Source organism: Tupaia chinensis, unplaced genomic scaffold, assembly GCF_000334495.1.
Source record: "Tupaia chinensis unplaced genomic scaffold, TupChi_1.0 Scaffold000086_1, whole genome shotgun sequence".
Classification (NCBI taxonomy): domain Eukaryota; kingdom Metazoa; phylum Chordata; class Mammalia; order Scandentia; family Tupaiidae; genus Tupaia; species Tupaia belangeri.
In genome coordinates this window covers 3,274,637-3,284,883 of record NW_006159548.1, presented here as the reverse complement: position 1 = coordinate 3,284,883, position 10,247 = coordinate 3,274,637, and positions in this window count along the sequence as shown.

The window sequence follows — 10,247 nt, the reverse complement described above, 5'->3', positions numbered from 1 at the left end:
GAGGGAACTTAGCACTAATATACCTCTTTAGCCAATAATCGTAGATTATTAACCAGGCCCATCTCTATTTCATTGGCTCCCTACCGATTACAAAATTCCTAACACTCTTGCCAATAGAATTGTTTAACTAGATCCCTTGCGTATGTTTGCCATCTGGAGCTGTTTGGTTTTTGTTTGTTTTGGTTTTTGGGGGTTTTTGTTCAGCACAGGACCTTGTCCATTCATTAAAGTTGTGTAAAACATCTTATCAAGTTTTACATAAGAGTTTAAATGATTTGTACCTATTATTCATTATCATGTTCTTTACCTGCAATTTCTCATTTAAACCTTTGAGTTCTGATATTTGCAAGAATATAACCAAATCAATAACTTTGCTTTGAAATAAGACATATTAAAGAGCTAAGTCTCTGATTATATCTATTACTAATTACAAATGTGCTTTTATCTATAGGTAGTGAAAAATTTATACACACGCATCGTTATAGAGTTCCTATGCCTTTTTCACTCTTCTGAAGCCACTCTATCTGAAATGGCCAATTTTGCATCAGCTGCAAACTGAGAAAAAATAACAGTAGCAACTAGAATAGATTATTTAGGGGACCAGCAGTTAGGGTAATGGCTATGTCACTGGACTCCCATGTAGTCGACCACAGTTCGAGTACCGGAGCTTAAACTCATGCTGGGCGCATGTGTGTGCGTGCCCAAGATCCGAAGAGGAGAATGGAGGAGAAGGGATTGCGGCATGGCCATCCCCCGCTGGGGGGTGATTTCTCGCTTTCTGTCTCTCTGTCTCTGTCTTTCTGACAAGCACACGCCACACCCACCAAAAAAAAAAAAAAAAAAAAAAAAAAAAAAAAAAAAAAAACCTCTCAAGTAAATAAATAAATAAAATAGATTATTTAGAAGTCCCTTGTTTCCATCTCAGCTCTGGCCAACATGTGATTCAGGTCACACATGGGATACTAAGATCTGACATGCATATCTTTTCGTGAGAGTTAAGGAGAAATGGGAAAGAAAAGGACCCAAATGGCAGTGATGCTGATGCATAAGGGGACTGAGCCCTGGTTATACTTTTCCAGATTCTAGGAGTTCTAGAACCTCACTAGGCATTGTTTCCTTTGCATCCCTGTTTGATACTTTTTTCCCCTTCTCCTTTTTAATAAATAGAAAAAACACATGCTTTTAATAATGTTCCTATACACTTTTAAATAAATATAGCATCATAAAAACAAAGCTGAGCAAAGATAGTTTTAAAAGTGTTTTTTGAATCCTCCACATTGTCCCCAACATTCTAATCTTTGTCTCTGCAGGGCTGTTCTTCCTCTGTACTTCTGCTCTATAGATGAAGCTCCTCATCTCAACCAGTAGAAAAACAATAACTTTCCCTGATAAGACAGGACAGTGTTTAGTATCAAGGTAGTTAATTCACCTAATTAAACAATCAAATCAGTCACGTTGCGGCTGCATGGTTCATTTAGGCACAGAGGCAAATGCTGTAAGAAAGTAGTTGGGATTTTTCTTTCCTATTCAGTCTTATCATGAAAGAAATACACTTTTTATGATCTAATTTTATTTTATATTTCCTTCCAGATATGTCTTTCAGGCCACAAATGAACAGAAATCCTTTCAAAATCGCACATGAAATTCTGTTCACTGAGGAAAAACATTTATCAAGCCAGAAAACCTACATTGGAAAAGAAAAGAGTAAATATCCTAACTTTTTTAATAGAGAAAATAAATCTTTCCTGTATAAACTAAGTCAACTTTTTTCTAACTTCTTAGAAAGTATGAGTACTATTTTTTTTGAAGTCAGTGATCTTTTCCTGATAGGAATTCCTAGCGACTATCTAAGCACACAGGCAATTCTTATTACTAATTTGGTTAACAATGACAAAATAATATATTACTAATTCACAAATTCAGACCTGTGTTGCATGCAACTGCTTTATGCATATTTTCATTTACCAAATTAAAAGAATGATATCAGTCTATCTACTTTTCACTGCAATATCACATCAAAATACAATAGTTAGTACAGAAAACCTTAAAAAAAATTATATGTATCATGACTGAATAGTAACTTTGAATTCAACCGCTGACTAATCTTTAATAAGGATACACACATGCAAAACACCTTATTGGTGCTAGAAGAAAAGATTCATTCAGATGTTATCAATTTCATCTTTTGAAGCTATGAAATCATCAGTAAATAAGAGGTTAAAATATTTCATTCTTTTGTAAAATGTTATTTATTTATTTCCTCCATGCAAGAGAAAGAAAGACACAGAGAGAGAGAGAAAGAGAGAGAGAAGAACCCCCGACAGGGGCCTCATGCCATGACCCACCCGCAGCCTTAACCAGCTTGGATCACAGGCAACCAAACACACAGGCATCTGGTGTGAACAAGGAGATCCTGGGAACAAACCAGGAACCTTGTCTGATGGGTCCAGATGCATTACCACTGAACCACCATCTGGCCTCTAAAATATTCAATTCTTTATCTACATTCTTAAAATCTATCTTAATTAATAAGAACCCCTGAACATTTGCATTTTATGAATTCCTAAAGTAAGAATTTCTACATTTTTCTCTGAAAACTTCTGCCATTAATTCTGCATATATACTGTACCCTAAAAGGAATAAAACCACATAATTGTTAGTTATTTCTAAATATCTTGGTCAAACTTTTAACTCTGTATTTAGTCAGTCATCAGAGGACTCTGGCATGAGTGTAAATGCAAATATTTGAACTAAAAGTTCGAGTCCTGGACTTGACAACTTGAAATATTCTCTGAGCACGTGTGTGAGCATGCATGCATGCCCAAAATCCCAAAAGGAGAATGAAGGAGAAAGGATTGAGAAGTGACCATCCTCCAGGGGGGTGATTTCTCACTTTCTCTCTCTCTTTTTCTCTGTCTTTCACTCTCCATCTAGTGCACATGCCCTATAACAGAAAAAAAAACTAACAACAACAAAAAAAAGATTAAACCCTTTGGATTCATGAAGTTTCTCATTAAGTCATCCAAGCCAGGCTCACCCTCCATCTGGCAATATTCTTGGTCTAGCTCTTATCCCATCTCCCTCTGTGATAAATTACTACTTCTGAGTCTCCTCTTAGAAATAAGATGAAACAGGGCCAGCAGGTGGTGTGGTGGTTAGGGGTCTGGACTCCAACATGGCCAACTGTGGTTTGAGTCCCAGACCCAGCGACTTGCTTTCTCACTTTCCCTCTCTCTCTCTAATGACTATAGCAAGTTAAAACTAATAAAATAAATAAATAAGTAATTTTTTAAAAAGTTATACTGTGAAACACTCATGAAGATGTGGTAATGTCTAATAATGGTCTCATTATTTTGATAGAGACCTTCTAGAAACAACCACTTAATACAAAGTTATTCCAAATTATAGAAAAAGGTAGATCCATTTGGAGAAAAAATAGAAGCAGGAAAACCTTTTTTTTTGAGATTTTTGCTATAGTGCACGTGTGCTCTCCAGAAAGACAGAGAGAGACAGAGAGCAAGAAATCACCCCCCCAGGGGGGATGGCCACACCACAATCCTTTCTCCTCCATTCTCCTCGGGCACGCACGCACACACGCCCAGCGTGAGTTTAAGCCACCGGGTCCAGAACTCAAAGGACGGTCAACTACATGAGAGTCCAGCAATATAGCCATGACGCCACCTACTGGTCCTGGAAAATCTTTTCTCATCCTTTTTACTATGCCGTAGACATATGTAGATCCTACCTATCACAAAATGCCTGGATTTCTTTCTAAAAAAAAACAGTCTAAATAGTCTTTGACTACATATCAAACTAACCATATGAAACATAATAAGTAATTAAATTTTTTATTCACTTATGAAGATATATTTTCCTATGAAAAGTAAGGAAATTGACCAGGATGTATTAATTTACATAAATATTTCAGACGCAAATAAAAAATTATAAAGCAACCCAAATATCAGTTGTTTATTCATCTCCCTCCGTAATCCATGTGTTCAATTCATCTACTCGAATTAGTGAGGAATATAGGATTTACTAAAGAGTTCATAAGGAAAAGGAGAAGAAAGTTTTCATCACAAACACCAGAGTAGACCACCATCTTTATCTTGTCCAATCTCTTGAATTTCTCTTCCCCCAAAGTGCAAGGTTAGAGTCACCTTTCCTACCCTCTCCTGTCACATTACTCTGGGCCTCTGGAATTTACATCTTACACCATTCAGAATTCCCAACCGAAATTTCTCAGTTCTTTGCTATGTACTTTAACTCTGCTCAGCATGAGATCTTCGCTGCAGACTTAGACATGCAAATCTATTTACCTTCATGCCACTGGGTCAAGTTGGATTAAATTCTCTTTAAAGATCCTTCTATCTAGGGAACCAGCAGTTAGCGTAATGGCTATGTCGCTGGATTCCCATGTAGTCGACCGCGGTTCGTGTCCCGGACCCGGTGGCTTAAAATTCACGCCGGGTGTGTGTGCGTGCGTGCCCAAGATCCCGAGAGGAGAATGGAGGAGAAGGGATTGCGGCGTGACCATCCCCCCTGGGGGGTGATTTCTCGCTTTCTGTCTCTATGTCTCTCTCTGTCTGTCTGGCGAGCGCACGCGCCCTACAGTGAAAATCTCTCAAAAAAAAAAAAAAAATGATCCTTCTATCTAAAACATTCTGTGATTTCAAGTTTCCAATGTGACAGTCCTATAGGGTGAGAAAAGATCTGGATTAATAGGAAAGGATATAGCGAATAGAATCTACGAGCATACAAATTGAAATTAATACTAATAATTCCTCTCTCATGATGCTAGTTACAGACGGAAATGAAACAGAAATGAATGCACTGCTGACAACCCATTCATATTGTCTATTTTTTCCAAATACCATTCAAGAGACTCACTATCAAAAGAAGCTTAATTTAAGGATATGAAACCAAACTTTTTTAAGCTTTTATAAAACAAAGGTTGTAGGGAACCAGCAGTTAGCGTAATGGCTATGTCGCTGGACTCCCACGTAGTCGACTGCGGTTCGCATCCTGGACCCGGTAGCTTAAAATTCACGCTGGGTGCGTGTGCGTTCGTGCCCAAGATCCCGAGAGGAGAATAGAGGAGAAGGGATTGCGGCATGACCATCCCCCCTGGGGGGTGATTTCTCGCTTTCTGTCTCTATGTCTCTCTCTGTCTGTCTGGCAAGCGCACGCGCCCTATAGCAAAAACCTCTCCAAAAAAAAAAAAAAAAACCAAAGGTTGTATAGCTAAAATATTCCTAGTTTGACATTTTAGTGGATCAAGTTGAGAAAGTTTTCCTTAAAAGATAATATATTTTTCTCCTTAATGTCTTCTAAAGCTTTAGAGTTTAGTAGGTGTTTTGCAATCTCCCAGTGCTAAGCCTTAGCTAAAGTTTACCCAACTTGCCATCCAGCTGAACCTTGAAATTTAAGTCTCAAAATTTTCATCAGGATTGCAAAAAATTGTGTATGGGCCAAGAAATAGCTTATTTGGTGCAAAAATCATTTGTAACTTTCAAGAAATGTATTAAATAAATAATTAGCCTAGATTTCTTTTTTAGAGAGAGAGAAATTTATCTCTGATTATAATAAGTTATAAAGTTGAATGTTTCAAAATGATTTTTAAATGTTAGTACTGAGTATATAAGCATTGAATTCCTCAAAAATAGTTTTTCTTTATATAGACATTGAAAACGTAAGATCCTCTTATTACAATAAGTTACGTAGTTTGAAGATTTTGTTTACAAAATCAATTTACTCAATGTTTTGCTGCAAATATACATTCAAGTGGAATAAAGAATTAATTTCAGTAACATAGGTTGAAAATGGCATTCTTCTTCAAAATGCTTCTGATGCACAGTTTAAACATTTATATATTTAACACTAGCCCTTAAATTACTATATAAAAATCAATTCCATTTTAAGTTTTCTACTTTCATTATTTATGTACTCATTCATTGGTTAAATGTATATAAATTCATTTCTCCACATTTAGTGTCATAAAAGCAATACAATTATTTGATGAGTCCAAATATATTGATGAGTCCAAATATATTGAGTCCAAACCTCTATCTGCAGTTATGTGGAAAATTGGCAAAAAAAAAAAATGCATATTGGGAATGATGATATCTAAAAGCAAATATTACACTGGGATCAGCAAACAGCTTATTTATTTAAGAGCAACAGTTTTTTTGCTGACAGGGCACAACCCCAAAACAATGTATTATACTTATTTTCATTATTTTTATTCACATAGTCTTTCATCCATGTTCAACATTTATCGAGTGTGCACTATATGCCAAGCATAAACTAGGCTGTGAGGATACAAAAGATGAAACCCCTGACTTAAAAGGGACAATTGAACAGGGGACACATACACAGAAAATCATTACAACACAACATTCTAAGTTACTATGCATGTAAAGTAGAAGTATTTCTGGCATAAGGAACCTGGGGGAGAAACTCTACCCAAGGGCAATCTCACGCACAAGTAAGATGGGTGATCTCTAACCTCCTTAGCTACTTATGCAGCTCAGTAAACTAAAACTTGAAATTTGCACAGCTGGGATCATTATTTGCTTATAAGGAGCCTTGCCTGAAGAAACGGAATGACTAGCCAAAAGCCAAGGTGAGTATGAAGATATGTAATTTCTGAATGTTTGACGGGAAAAAAAAAAAGTCAAAGAGTGAGACCCCAACTTAGAAGACTATGAAAATTCTTGCAGGAATGTTAAGAAAAGAAAGGAATGCTGACAGTGAGGGGGGGGGGAGACAGAATTTGCAATGATTTGGGTTTCCAGGGAAGCTAATTATGGGAATGTGGTCATTTTACTATTACAAATCCCACGTAAAGAAATTGTCCTTGTAGAAAGCTTCAAAATGTTTGTAAGGAAAGAGTTTACCTACTGACAAAGTCAGTAAACCACCCAAATATGAATTAGTGTTACTGACACAAGGAATATTTTTAAAATAACCATGTGCCTGGGGACCAGCAGTTAGCGTAATGGCTATGTCGCTGAACTCTCATGTAGTCAACCGCGGTTTGAGTCCCAGACCTGCTGGCTTGAACTCACTCCAGGCGTGTGTGCGTGCATGCCCAAAATCCCAAGAGGAGAATGGAGAAGAAGGGATTGCAGCATGACCATCCTCCCTAGGGGATGATTTCTCACTTTTTGCCTCTCTGTCTCTCTCTGTCTTTCTGGAGAGCGCACGTGCCCTATAGTGAAAACCTCTCAAAACAAACAAACAAACATGTGCCTGCAAGTCTAAGAGTGTTGCCTGAGGATGTGACGTTTGAGCATGAGTGATGAGAGAGTAAAATAGCTTTCCTGGGAGTGAGAATAGTAGGTATGAGTGTTTGAGGCAAGAAAGCATGAGAGAAACTGAGGAAGACAAGACACTGAGTTGAAGGGAAGTACAGCATGAGGTGAGGTCTGAGCACAGGAGATGGCTTTGTACATCATCTTAGCTACAGTAAGGATTTCAGTCTTCATTCTAAAAGCAAAGAGAAGATGTTGAGCAATTTTATTAGCTCAATGATATATCCTTTTTCATGCTTCAAGATTACTCTAGCTGCAGTGTGAAGAAGAGTCTGGAGAGGGCAATAGCATGTGTAGAAAAACTAGTCAGAGGACTAAGGTAATAATCCTAGCATCAAGGGTAAGCTCTGTTTTTGTTTTTTGGTTTTTGGGGTTTTTTTTTTTTGAGAGGTTTTTGCCATAGGGCGCATGCACTCGCCAGACAGAGACAGAGAGACAGAAAAAGAGAAATCACCCACCGGGGGGGTGGCCACACCACAATCCCTTCTCCATTCTCCTCTCAAGATTTTAGGCATGCATGCACACGCACCCGGCATGAGTTTTAAGCCACCGGGTCCGGGACTTGAACCACAGTTGACTACATGGGAGTCCAGCAACATAGCCATTACGCTAACTGCTAGTCCCAAGGGTAAGCTCTTGAATTCCATCCATGGTGTGGAAATAAAGAAAAATTGAAAGATTAAACAGATTTAGGAGCAGTACTGATCTCTGACTCAGGCAAGAGAGTGTCTTCTCTAAAATCTGACGCTCTAGATGCCTACCTTGGGCCTTCTCCAGCTATGTTCTACACCAAAGGTCAGAATCCATAAAAACAAGAGTACGTGCCCACCATTGGTCTTCCTCCTCTTCTGGACTATTATTCAGAAACTTTGACTCTAGAATTCCCTGTCTGAATATTCATGCACTTCTTCTAGGGCCTGAGAGGGCTTCTCACATGAGGAACCCCTCCTCTGTCCAGACCAAGTCACTGATACATTTACCCATAGCTCTGAGAAGTGGCAAAAAGGTGGCTTGAAGGGGTATGAGCAGAGTTTGGAAATGAGGAGCAAGATTTCCACATGCAATAAACAAGACCCCCCACTCCACCCCATAATGCAAGCTCGAGCCAAGAATGGGCAGAGAGTAGACATGGATGAGATATGGTGGCTGCTTCTCTCCAACACAGAACTCCAAGGAGATAAAATCTGCAGGACTGGATGGATCTAAAATGAATGGTGAGGGAAGTAGAAGTGTCATGGTGATTTCTAGCTTTCTGCCCTGTGCAATTTAATAATTGTCGGAGTACTCAGGTGTCTAAGAAGAGCTGGCCAAAGGTCAGAGTTATATAAGATGAATGTTAGTATGAGTTGGATGGCAAATTAGCATAAGTTGCCTTACTTCAACCTTAACCAACTGAAGAGGACAAAATCATCCTAGCCATTAGGGATCCAGGGCTTATTTGAATAACCTAAGGGAATATCCCATGGATCCACAGTCGCTTTCATTGCCCAGAATGTTGCTCAATACTTACAACGTGTCATATGGGCTGGCACTCTTTTGTCTCCTCCACTCAAATCTAATTCCCAGCCCAATTCTACTTTCCATTTATATCCCTTTGTATTCAGTGTGTGAAGTTAGCCAAGGGATTTTGAAAGAGTTCAGATATGAAAATCTTCACAGTATGAGACACCCTGTGAAACAATGTCTTTGTCATAAAGAAGCTTGCTCATGGCCACTTACCCCATGTGTGCAGTTGCTTATTGATCAACCAAATTAAACTGACAGCCACAGTAACCTAGGCCAGTCTATTCAGGGGTCATTCTTTGGTTCACTTTGGTCACCATACCTTACAATTGTGCGTCATTCCAGGAAACATCAAATATGAAATATGTCTGCAAGAATGGGGAAGGTAGGGGATTCATGACGTTCCTTTACTCAATAGGAAAAATCTGGTGTATAGACATTAACACAGACATCCTTCTTTTTTTAACATCCTTCTTTTTTTAACTAAAGCATACGTTTTTATAGGGAAAACATAGTAACTGATTGGATTTCATGCTGTTTCTAATGTTCTCTTTTATCCGTTCTGGGCTATGTCTAACCAATTTATTTGTGGGTTGGAGGCTGTTCTGTTTGTAATGATTATCTAGGAAGAATTTGGTTTTCAGAGAGAGATTTTTACTATAGGGCATATGCACTCAACAAAAAGAGAGACAGAAAGTGAGAAATCACCCCCAGGGGGACTGGCTATAATCCCTTCTGCTCCATTCCCCTCTCAGGATTTTGGGTATGTGCAATGTGAGTTTCAAGCCACCAGGTCAGGGGCTCAAACTACAGTCGACTACATGGGAGTACAACGACATAATCATTACGCCATCTCCTGATCCCATCTAGAAGGGTTTTTTGTTTGTTTGTTTGTTTGTTTGTTTGTTTTTTATCATCATAATCTTCTTAATATTACATTGGATTACATGTAACTTTACAGTGTATTACATTGCTTTTTCAAAAGGGAATGCCATGCATGTCAGTCAGTACAAAGACATTAATCTCCCCGCTTCAACATTCGATATCTTTTCTGTGTTTTCTCCAATTATTATTGTTATTATTATAATTATTTTTTAAAACAGTCAATCGCTATTTCTCATTTTGCTTGTAAGAAGACTTTGCCCATCATGAAATACTTCTCAGGCCAATCCAGTTGAGAATACTATACATGTCATCATGAACAGTTAATAAGCCATATCTGTTTCTCACTAATGTCCTGCCTCTCTATTGTTCACTTGCTATCTTTCTCTATCCTCTTCTCTTCACTTCCCCCATTCCACACTGTCCTATTCTCATTAAGTACTTTCACTGCCTTTATGTCCTCCAATTTTTTGTTCTCTATCATAGAGTGCAGATAGTCGGTATATATTGAGTGGATACATACAATATCTTTCTTTCATAGCCTGG